This window comes from Nipponia nippon, unplaced genomic scaffold, assembly GCF_047370975.1.
Source record: "Nipponia nippon isolate SJK-2023a ecotype South Korea unplaced genomic scaffold, ASM4737097v1 scaffold_6, whole genome shotgun sequence".
Lineage (NCBI taxonomy): Eukaryota > Metazoa > Chordata > Aves > Pelecaniformes > Threskiornithidae > Nipponia > Nipponia nippon.
Window position 1 is genome coordinate 34,635,739 of NW_028262380.1, and position 10,766 is coordinate 34,646,504.

The 10,766-nt window shown below is 35.7% G+C and overlaps 1 long non-coding RNA gene across 1 annotated transcript; it reads right to left on the reverse strand.

Annotated features, from left to right (window-relative positions):
• Positions 1-3,433: 3,433 nt before the first annotated feature.
• On the reverse strand, positions 3,434-9,048 carry LOC148051407 (uncharacterized). The gene is made up of 3 exons (XR_015699665.1): positions 8,998-9,048; positions 8,751-8,918; positions 3,434-3,629 (listed from the first exon to the last, which is right to left on the reverse strand). It is a non-coding gene; the product is annotated as an uncharacterized LOC148051407 (long non-coding RNA).
• Positions 9,049-10,766: the final 1,718 nt, after the last annotated feature.

The window sequence follows — 10,766 nt, forward strand, 5'->3', positions numbered from 1 at the left end:
TATAGAAGTATGTTTCTAGATATCTATGATTTCCTTCCCCTGCATCCTTTTGCAATTTGTCTGCATTTAACAAAATTAAAGGAGTGACAGATGTAAAAAATGACACAGGCTATACAAGTGTTTTGTACAGTACAAGTAGTGCAGAGGCATTCAGCCCACCATTCATGGTTCTGCTGTCGTCCCACGGTTGTGTGCAGTGCTTTGCAGAGGTACCGGTTTGAATTGGGAACACTCTGTTGTCAGGTTAGTTAGACTCTGTAAAACTGAGCTAATAAACATGCTTTCAGTGAGGTTAATTTACTCGACACAGGACCACACAGACATAGATTCACTGCTTTGCTCCTACAGCCAGCTTGATCCTGGCTAATCGCAAGGAGGCTGTACATGGTATTTTGTCATGATACCCAGAAGTGGTGAATCAGGATTTCTTTTGTACTTCCATATACATTAGATTTCTTTCCCACTCTCCACCCATACACTTTTAATCTGCTTCTCAGTGCATTCCTGTTACTTTTTAAAAGTAATCAGTCGCATGAGTATTTTATGGGTCAAAAAGTACGTTTGACAATGCAGCAAGTCCTTTCTGAAGGACAAGAAATAGTATATATATATCAGAAAAGACAACCATCTTAATCATCACCTGAGATTTATTTTTACTGTTGTTCTTATGTTTCCATTTTAGATGGAAAGGAAATGGATCTTTTAATTCACAAATTTTAAGAAGGAGGAACTAAGACTCTCATTAATGAGCCCAGGATAAGTAATCTCACAAAATGTGATATTGCAATGTTGTAATTCAAGTTATTTGTGTCTAATTCCTTGATAAGAACACGATACCATTGCAAACCTGAGCACTGCTTCTCCAAATGATTCAATAAGATATCTTCATTTTATTACACAACTGAAAAGTCACTTAACTTTGCACAATATCTATAAGGCTGAAAACATAGTACAATAAGACAGTGTCATAAATTATTTCCACTTACATGTTAACTCATCCCCAGCTTCAAGTTTTCCTAAAGAATCACCACAAGAAATTTTTCAAGTCCCTTCTCAAATCTTCTGGATCTGTAATCCCATAATAATTTACCCTTAGAGATCTTGGTACCCTAGCAGAATGCTGAAAAATTGCTAATTACTTATTACCACATTTTATGGCTACATCATTTTATGCCTGTTCAACTAGGCAGCCTCCTATTTTTGTCAGGATCCTTCCGGGAAATGGTATTTATGGGATTGCAAGGGTTGTCCCTTATGGCACCGACTGCCATAAGCACAGGTTAGAAAAGATCACACAGCCCCTGTGCACCACTGTCCTTTCTTCTGAAGCTTACACCCTTAGTTGTCCCAAGTACAGTTTTCCTCAGTACTATTATAGATTTTCCCCAAACACAGAACACTTCACTAACTTGTCTTACCAAATCACACCTGCAGTTATTATCTTGTCTCTTTTTAAAAATCCCTTATCTGTAAGTGAATAGCTATCTTATTTTGCCTTATCTATCATGTAATACTACCGCTGGCAAAAATGTTTGTTCAGGTGTCTTTCTGTCACTGAGCAAAGACCAGTTAAAGGGATCAGTAAAATGCTACTATAATTCTATGATGCTGCTGAACACAATGTGTTTACTATACTGACAAACGGTCAGTGTATCCATCCAAGTGAATGTAAGATTTGTTTGACTAGCTTTTCTTTTCTATACTTACTTTAACCTAAATATTTAATGTTCTGGGATCTGCAGATATGGGGCTCAGTGCCAAGTTTAGCAATGCAGCAACTGTGGATAAGAACTATTACAAAGCCATGGAGAGCTCTGTATATAAAACAATGTCAGGATCAGTTGCAGTAATCAATGGATTTTTTCTTTTTGCTTCAATGCTCAATCCAGCATCTGCTCTATCCCTTAACAGAGGAGTGTTTTTTGAAGTAGATCATTATATGTTCAGTGTTATTTAAAAATCCATACTCTTGCACACAATTGTGTGTTAACACACAATTGGATTACATTATTATCAGTCTGCTTTCCCCAGCTGGCTTATTTTAAATTGCAAAAACTACTAGCATTCAGTGTTGTTGTTGAAAATCCTGTACATGTAAACATGCACCTAAAATCATATTTAAAAAACACCTCCTCCTGATTCATAAAACTCATGTTCCTATGGGATATATTATGTTTCTACATGAAGAGGCAGAAAATTAAATAGACATTTGTCCAGGAGTCATAGAAGGGAAGAAAACGCCCTTCTGCTTTTATCTGCTTGCTTGCCATTTGCTTTCCACAATCTTCCATGTGTTTTTTGATCTTCACAATTTGCAGAGGAAGATGATGCCAGACTTCTCTAGTTTTGAAAGTACTAATAGGGTTACTACATTTTTGTGCAACATACACTCTTAATGTGACTTTTACCTTCAGAAAACTCCTGAAAAGGAGAATCAAGCTGTAAGAGTAGGGCTTAGAAGGAGATGGGAACTCTGGACTAAAATTATCCTTCCATAACAAGGAGCAATATTTATAAGAGAATCTATAAGTAATACATGTGCAAATATTAGTTATCTAAATGGCTTCATGTTTACATTATGGAATTAAAAATTCCTCTCCCCTCATTCTAGAGCCTGGTGAAAAACTGTGTTGGGTAGAAAAGGGCACTGTGGAAAACTGAACTAGCAAATGACCTCTGACTGAGTCGTTCTGGATCTTGGAATTTCTCCACAACATGGATATGTGTATGCACTATTTCTGGGGCTTAATCTCATTCCTACAGAAGAAAGAACACAAATCCTGCTGAACTCTAAAAAAAATTTTGCACCACTAAACCTTCTTGTGTTTCCGTTTCTGCTTTGGAAATATTCTAATAAGGATGCCATGATTCAAAAAAAAAAAAAAAAAAAAAAAAAAAAACCAAACAAACAAACCCAAAACAATACAACTTCTTCTTTTCCCCCATTAAAAAAGTATCCAGATATTGTGCAAGAAAAATAGCTTTTTTGTTTTCTTTATTTCTCATATACTTATAATCCTAGGCTCACACATTAGGAAAACTGTTAAGGATAGCCTGTCAAGAGTATAAAAGTCATCATGACCGTACTGTAGAAAATATGAGCAGAAAAGGCCTTTTCCCAGCCTAACTCCTTTCATTTGCAGAATTGGTTTTAATGATATCGGCAAAAATAATATAGCTAGTACAATGATATTTCAATGAATTGACAAATGCAATACTGATGACCCCTTTTAATTTTTAGCAAATCTCTAATCAAAAGTTATCATCAGACCATCTTCTACATTTAATTAAAACTCTTTCAACAGCTTAACTTTGTGCCATTTCCTATTCCTTTTACAGATACTGTCATGGAAATGAAAAAGGAAAACGTTGGTGTCTCAGATATTGGGTAAATTGCAGATGACAATGTGTAATTCTGACCTCATTAGTATTCAGGATTTCAATCGAGTAGGCATGCCATATGCCTACAACGCCAGTGTCCCGTTTCAGTGCAAAGAAGGGCATCAAATCAGCACAGGAAACAGTAAATGATCGGTGTGACATGGCTTTCGTGGTACCACGTTCCACAAGGCACCAGACTGTATGTGATTATGCACATCCTCCAAATCCTTAAGATCTCAGTTCAGTGTCTGTGTTTAGGAAAACAGAAAATTGTTGAAGTAATTCCAGCTGTATGTAAGTAATCATTACAGTACAAAACTAGGAAGTTTATCAAGTTTAGTCCCTGATATGAGAAGCAAATACACTGTTTCATCTTTTTAAAACTTCTACCTTTCAGTGAAAGAGTTATTCTTCTTCAGTGTGGCCGTTTAAACACTGTTACAGAATCAGCCCTTTGGTGATTAAAAACCTCCTTCTGCTTTTCAAGAGTCACTTTATTTATGGTCAGTTTATACCTACTTATTCTTGTGCCAGAATTTAGTTAGAGTAGTGCTTCTCCTGTGCTCTTCTTTTCTCCAATGAATTAAAAACCTCTGTGGAGCTGCAAGCAGAGATGTGGCATACATACTCGATCAAAACACAGAATTATGCATGGAGTAATGTCATGCCATTTTCTGTTCTTGCTACAGTCAATGTCACCGGCCTGAAATATCAGAATATTCTGTCTTTGATATTCAGTGAATGATTGTGATTTACAGTGCACAACTTATTTTTTCTGTCCTTTCAGGTTTTTGTTTGCTTGGCTTAAAAAGCCAAGCCTCCTTTTGTAAGGGAGGCTAAGAATATTTCTTTTTATTTTTTCTCTCCTTTCCTCTACAGAACTATGGACAGTATACTAGAAAGTCTAGAGCCATCTACAAGGCTGTTGATACTCCCCCATCTCAACTGAAAAGGGCTCACATGAAGTGTTTTGAGAGGGACCTACAATCTTCAGAGTCCTGTTGCATTGATGTCTCATAATTGCTCCGTGTTTAATAGACAGCAAATCCCTCCTTCTGTCCTAGACGTGAACTTAAAACCAATACTAGGCTGGAGCTGCTAATAGAGAGTGGCTCATCTATTACTGTCAGCTCAGACCTTGACTTTGATATGATTATTTTAATCCTATTCCTATTTCTTTGTTCCTTAGTCATCCTCGTCTTCCTGTTAAATACTCTAACTGTTCAGTACTAATGATATCTTCCAACTTTGTGTCAATGGTAAAATTAGTTAACATACTTTTCCTACTTTTACCAACTTTGCTAATGAATCTGTTCAATAGCAATCATCCTACACTGGATCATTAATGAAATGGTCTGTTAATTTGTCTTTACACATTACTCAGCTTTCAATACAACCAGCTGACTTCTGTCTCCTCTCTTCAAAGTCGCAGCTGAACCTCATTATCTCCAGACTAATCTCCAGTCTTCCCCGTACACAATGCTTGAGATTCAGATAAAATACAGTTTTAGACAAATAAAATGTAACAAATTAGACTTTTCCAGAAAAAGAAATGATCAGGATGCTAGTCTGTTATGAATTACCACTGGTAAATACTTTACATTTTCATTCTTTCCTGTCTTGTATATCCCCAAAATAAACTCAGCACTTGTTGCATGATACCACTATTGTTTGAATAGTAGTATTTAAAACAATGACTAGTGGAACCATAATTTTACTGCCAGTTTGTTAAGTAGTTTGGCATAGAAAACACGTAGTTCCTCTACCATTAGTCTCAGGCCCATTTCTTCTCCTCCTCTCCCCATTTCAGCCAAAAGAAATCATTTGATAAACTCTGAAGGAACATTAACAAGGACTTATACTGGCTTTTGGACAGCCATGCTAAAAGCCAATAGTGTCTTTTAATCTGACTTTTTAACTCTCTTCCCTTCATCCATTCCTGGACATTGACTTCCAATATATTCTCATTCTCATCCTCCCTTTATCAAGTTTGTTTCTGTGCCTTCTTCCTTCTGCATGTTTTTTGTCTTCTCATTATTCTACTCATGGAGTAGCAAATAGTTTGAACTGATGACTGTGAGAAAGGAATCATGACAGTATCTAGAAATGCAGGAAGAATCTTTTTGTTGAGTATATGTCAAGCACGAATCTTGGTGGACTGACCATCCCCTGAAATATGGGGCTTCATCATCTCTGGTTTTGATTTGGTCAGATTTATTGGGGATTGCTACTCTGTCCATTTCCAGATAGTCAAACTTCAAGTACTTAATTTCTCTCCTGAACACTTCGTACTGCAATTGTAATCCACAGTATAGATCACAAATGGCATTTTAGAAATAGTTCATTGGCTTGTCTTAGATTACTCACCAGTGTAGACTCAATCAAAACTGACAGCTAAAGCAACAAAAATCCACTAGATGTTAATCCTTCCCTGATTCACTGTAATTACATGCATCCTTCAAGGTGTGGCCAGACATAATGCCTTACTATGCTACCTTAGTTTAAAGCACCTTTCCTACATTAACTCAAATTATAGTTAAACAGTGAGTAAAATGGCTTAGTTACAGATCCGGATCTTCTCCAGTTCACGCCAAAGCAATTAGAGGTTGGCAGGACCTTTGCAATTTGTTTTGTACCTAAGGAGAGTCTGTGTCTACTTCATAAACAATTTTTCTTAGCCTTGTCCCGAGGTAGTAGAGTTTTGTAATTTACCAAACTTAAAAGTCACATTTTAATTTCAGTGCAGGGAGCATCACAACCATGTGACTGATTCTGGCCACATGATATAGATTCTTATGTTACTTAATGAGAAAAGTAGAGATGCTGAAAGCAAGATTTTCTCTGTTCTGCTTTAAAACATAATTCCATCAAAACATATCAGTGTAAGTGAAAATTCCTAAGGAAAAGACAAAATGTTCCTGTTTAGAAATAAGATACTCAAATTTAAGTTGTATCTAGTCTGCGTTTCTTCACTACCTGCTTATTTGTGGTAATTTTTTTTCTTAAAAAAAAAGGAAAAAAGACACACAAAAACCCCCCAAAACTCTTCTCTACCTTTAAATGTTGTTTTGGGTTTTTTTCGTTTTTTCTTTTTTGTCTCCTAGCTGTTCCATATACCCTTATTTATCCTAAAGTTTCCAATTTGCAAGGCTTCCTAATATAAACAATGAAGAATGTTAAAGATGATATATGAATATTGAAATGTTTTCCCAGGTTCCTGTAAGAGAGACTTGTCATGGAAAACTTTGCAACAAACTACAGCTCCATAGCTTGAGGCCATTTAATACAGCTGAATGGAATGACTGGAATAAGACAAATGTGTGACAAGTCTGAAGGATATATTTTTCTCTGGATATAAGGGAATGTGATCTGCTGAGGAAGGGTTAGGGACAGTATCACCTTTAATTAGAGAATTAAGAAGAATTAATTTACCAAAATATACCTTAAAATTTCTTCAGAATATTCAGGAAGAAATATTTAGAATAATAGCTAAAACTGCTTGCACCAGAAGCCTGTTTCCAATCGTAATAATCCCCTGATCTGGAATTATTAAAACAGTATGATAATTTAGAACCACATGTAAAAAGAAGATACATTGTTCTAGACTTAATATATTGAAAAGAGACTAACTGGTCTCCTATTGAACTAGGGAGTTTCATTCAGTCTTACCTCATGTATCCCTGCTGAATACATATTAATCTACTGATTTATCACCTCTATAATAATCTTCACATCATCCAGTGAATTAATGAGGAAATGAATTAAATATTTTAATAGCATATGTCTAGTAAAGGTAGAATGATTTCCTCTTCTAATTATAATATTTAATTTTGGTCTTACTGTTCTTCAGCAGCTGTACTGTTGGTCATGTTGGGTATTTTAAATTCATTTTCTTTCTTATCTGTAACCTCTTCACCTTAAAGTGATCTTTTATCTTTCATGAAAAGAGATGACAAGACTATTTTTCAGTTCAGAACTTTTTCATAATTACATTTTTGACCTCAAGGGAAAAAAAAGTATACATTATCAAATCCCCTGGCTTTGCAACTGAGTAGCTTTAACAGCCCTGCACACTGCTTGCGCTATTGTAACGTCATTTGAATATCAGAAGATCCTCAAATTATAAGTTCTAACAAGGTAGAGTCCTGTTCAAACTGAAACTCATTATATGTTGCTTAGTATCTTGTAAACTGATCCCATAGATTCTTTACAACTGTTTATTTCTCTTCCAGTCCTTACAGTTCCTACTAACCATTCATAATATGGTGGATCAAACAGTTTCTATTTATCCATATAAAATCCACTGGCCATTTATCACATCTGCAGAAGCATCACAGTGCAATCCAGGAATGCTCCTGAGCAGTGCAGCACTGATAGTGAAAGTGTGAGACACCTCCTGAAACTAAGCTCAAACTCTGTAAAAGAAAATCCTTCAAAAGCAGAAACATACCAGTAGGCTATGGATTTTTGTTTTGGACTTAAACACCAAGAAGAATTATAAAACCTGAATAGTCCTTGATTGTATTAAGTCATTCATACATTAAGAGTTTCAGGTCAACCAGAACACACACCAGTACCATCCATTCCTGGTTAAGGAACCACAGTCATGGCCCAGGGCTCCCTCAAGGCCTTTGGGTTTCAATGAGCTTCACAGAAACTTGTCTGAACATCAGAGTACTAGAAAAAGGAGATGAACTCTGTATCTATAGTCAGGACATAGCTGAAAATATGATCTTCCCGGATTCCTTACAGGTCATAAATTGAGATGCAAAGAATAACTGCTGTAGAGTGAGAGCAATGCACTGATCAGCAGAGATGTAACTAGAGATGTGTCAAAACCTAAGTTTATTAAACAAGAAAAAGCCAGTAACCATGTAGCTGTAGTGAACTATGTGTGAAGTAAGTTTGAGGACTGGGTGGGTACTAGAATAATTTCAAAGAAAGCACTTGTTCTCAGCTTTTCTCCTAGGAATCATAATTTTCATTCTGAAATTCTGCTGTTGCCTTTCACTGCATCATTGTTATCTACACGATGCCCAGCTGAAAATTTCTGCTTGGATCTTTGTAGAATTCAATTCAGTACTTATGCATTTTGTAGTTAAGTTGTTTTTTACATTCACTACGGTCACAAGATCAGCTATTTATGTACCTGATTCTATAGCTTCCTCTTTCAGAGCTATACTTGTAATAATTAGAGATTTCTGCTTTCAACTAACATCCTCAGAGATACAGGAGTGTTTTCTGGTAAGAGAAAAATTTTCTTTCCCTTCAGGTCTCTTAAGACACCCAATCATGCCTAAAGAACTAAAACTCTTTTTGAACACTTCAAGTTTAATTGAACTATACACATATGTATCTATATCACTTACCCAGACAGAAGGCAATTTATGCATATGGTAACTGAAACAACAATCTCAGTAGCCCTTGTCTTCCTTTTGTAATTCTTCCTTCATATCTTTGTTCTGACATGAAAAGGAGTCTCCTGGTACTAGTTTCTACGTACACTAGATCAAGTCAGCCTCTTATTCTAGTGTTACCTATGAACGCAAGAAAAAGAAACCTACATCAGTCCTCACAACCATCAAGAAATCTTCACCAAACTATGTGCTCACTTACCCTATCAGCTTCTCCTTACTTAATAAACAGGCTCTAACTCTGCTTCTGGCATTCTAACCGTATCTGGAAGTCTCTTATTGAGATCCTTCCCTGATTGGCTTGACCTACTTGAAAGCCTTTGATTAGTTAATTAGCACCTGGGATCTTTGCAGTAGCTCTAGTTCTTGAGAACTTGTAATTTGTTCCTATGGCTTGTGGGTATCGGGATAGGCTTTCACATACACAAATTTTTCATTCTGCTTTTTCTTTCCTTTTTTTATTCTAATTAAGGTAAGATCAGAAATTAGATTGAGATAGCAATTGCAATCCTAAACTTTTAGTCTGGGTGCTTGGTTTGAGAATGGCTGTATATCAAAATAAGGTCTGAACTTTCTAGGCTATGTTAGCTTAGAGGTTGTCTGATTTTTTATCTTAGATTTTGCTACAATATTAAGTCAAATAGGTTGCTTGTGCAGTTAGCTATTTTCTGAAACTGTGTGCTTCATAGAGTGAGTGGAGCTGAGAGCTGTGAGAATTCTGAGAGCTCTTTTGAATTTAATGGCATTTAATGAACTCTATTTGGATTGTCTTATCAGTTGCAGTTACACTAAGAGACAAGAAGATTGAACACATTGTGTACATCTAACATTTTCTAGCTACATTTGTGTCATTACAGTGGTTCCGGTTCTGCATGCTGTATGCTGTCTGGGGCAGAGTGTCTCAGTAAAGTTCTTTGAAAGTGTTAGCAAGAAACTCAGTTAAAGTGAGACGGCACAATGAAACAGCTTGAGATAAAAATATGAATCACTACTTACTTTTCTGAGATGCTTCCAACTTTCTTTCTGCTTGTGGAAGTCCAGAAGATATGTTAGAATAGATAAGGTAGCATATTTTTGCATATATAAGAAAGAAAAAAATGTAAATACAGGAATACTTATTCACCTTATAATTTATTAGCAAGATGAGCAGTATTTCTTTGAGTTTGACCCATTCCCAAATTACTTCCACTTCATACAAAATAACTTTCCATGGTCTGTTTCACTCTTGATTGATATTTCTTGCAATTTTAAATACATCTACAAAAATTATTATAGTAAAGCTGATTAAGGTTTATTGAGGTTTTGCTATGTCCTTGCTTCATAACTGACAAATACATCATAAACCCATGAAATGGAATAGAATCCTACTTACTATTTAAAAACAATGTTTATTTTGCTATACTGTGGAGAAGTTGACATTCTAACTGTGTATCCTTTCCTTGGCAGCCCAGGGAAATCTCACTGTATATGTTTCCATCAAATACAGAAAACAGGCCTACATTTTCCAGTTTCTCATCTGTCCTGGGGACTTCTGTCATGCAATAAAAACACAAGATTGTAAATCTTCCATTTTCTTTCATTCCTCGGTAATACATTGCTATGGATGTGAAAACTAAACACATTTTATGCTTCTTGTGCTGCCCAGTATTTCGACTAAATATTTTGGTGATACTGTCCAGAAAACAGTCCTGAACAAAAGACTAAAAGCCCCGTATATACATATACATTAGCAACCTATATATAGGGAGAATAAGAATGATTTATTGTAAATCCAGCATGCCGCTGAATACCATTCCAAAGATAAATGAAGAGTTTTAAAGTAATTAAATGTGAAAGACAGTCTCACATCAGCAACATTAAACAAGGAAACATAATGTTATTGTGGCTAGGAGACACAAAAGAAAATAAACTTCTGTTGAAATGATTTGATATAATGGTAGGGTTTCTTTATGGTTTTCAAAATAAGTAAAG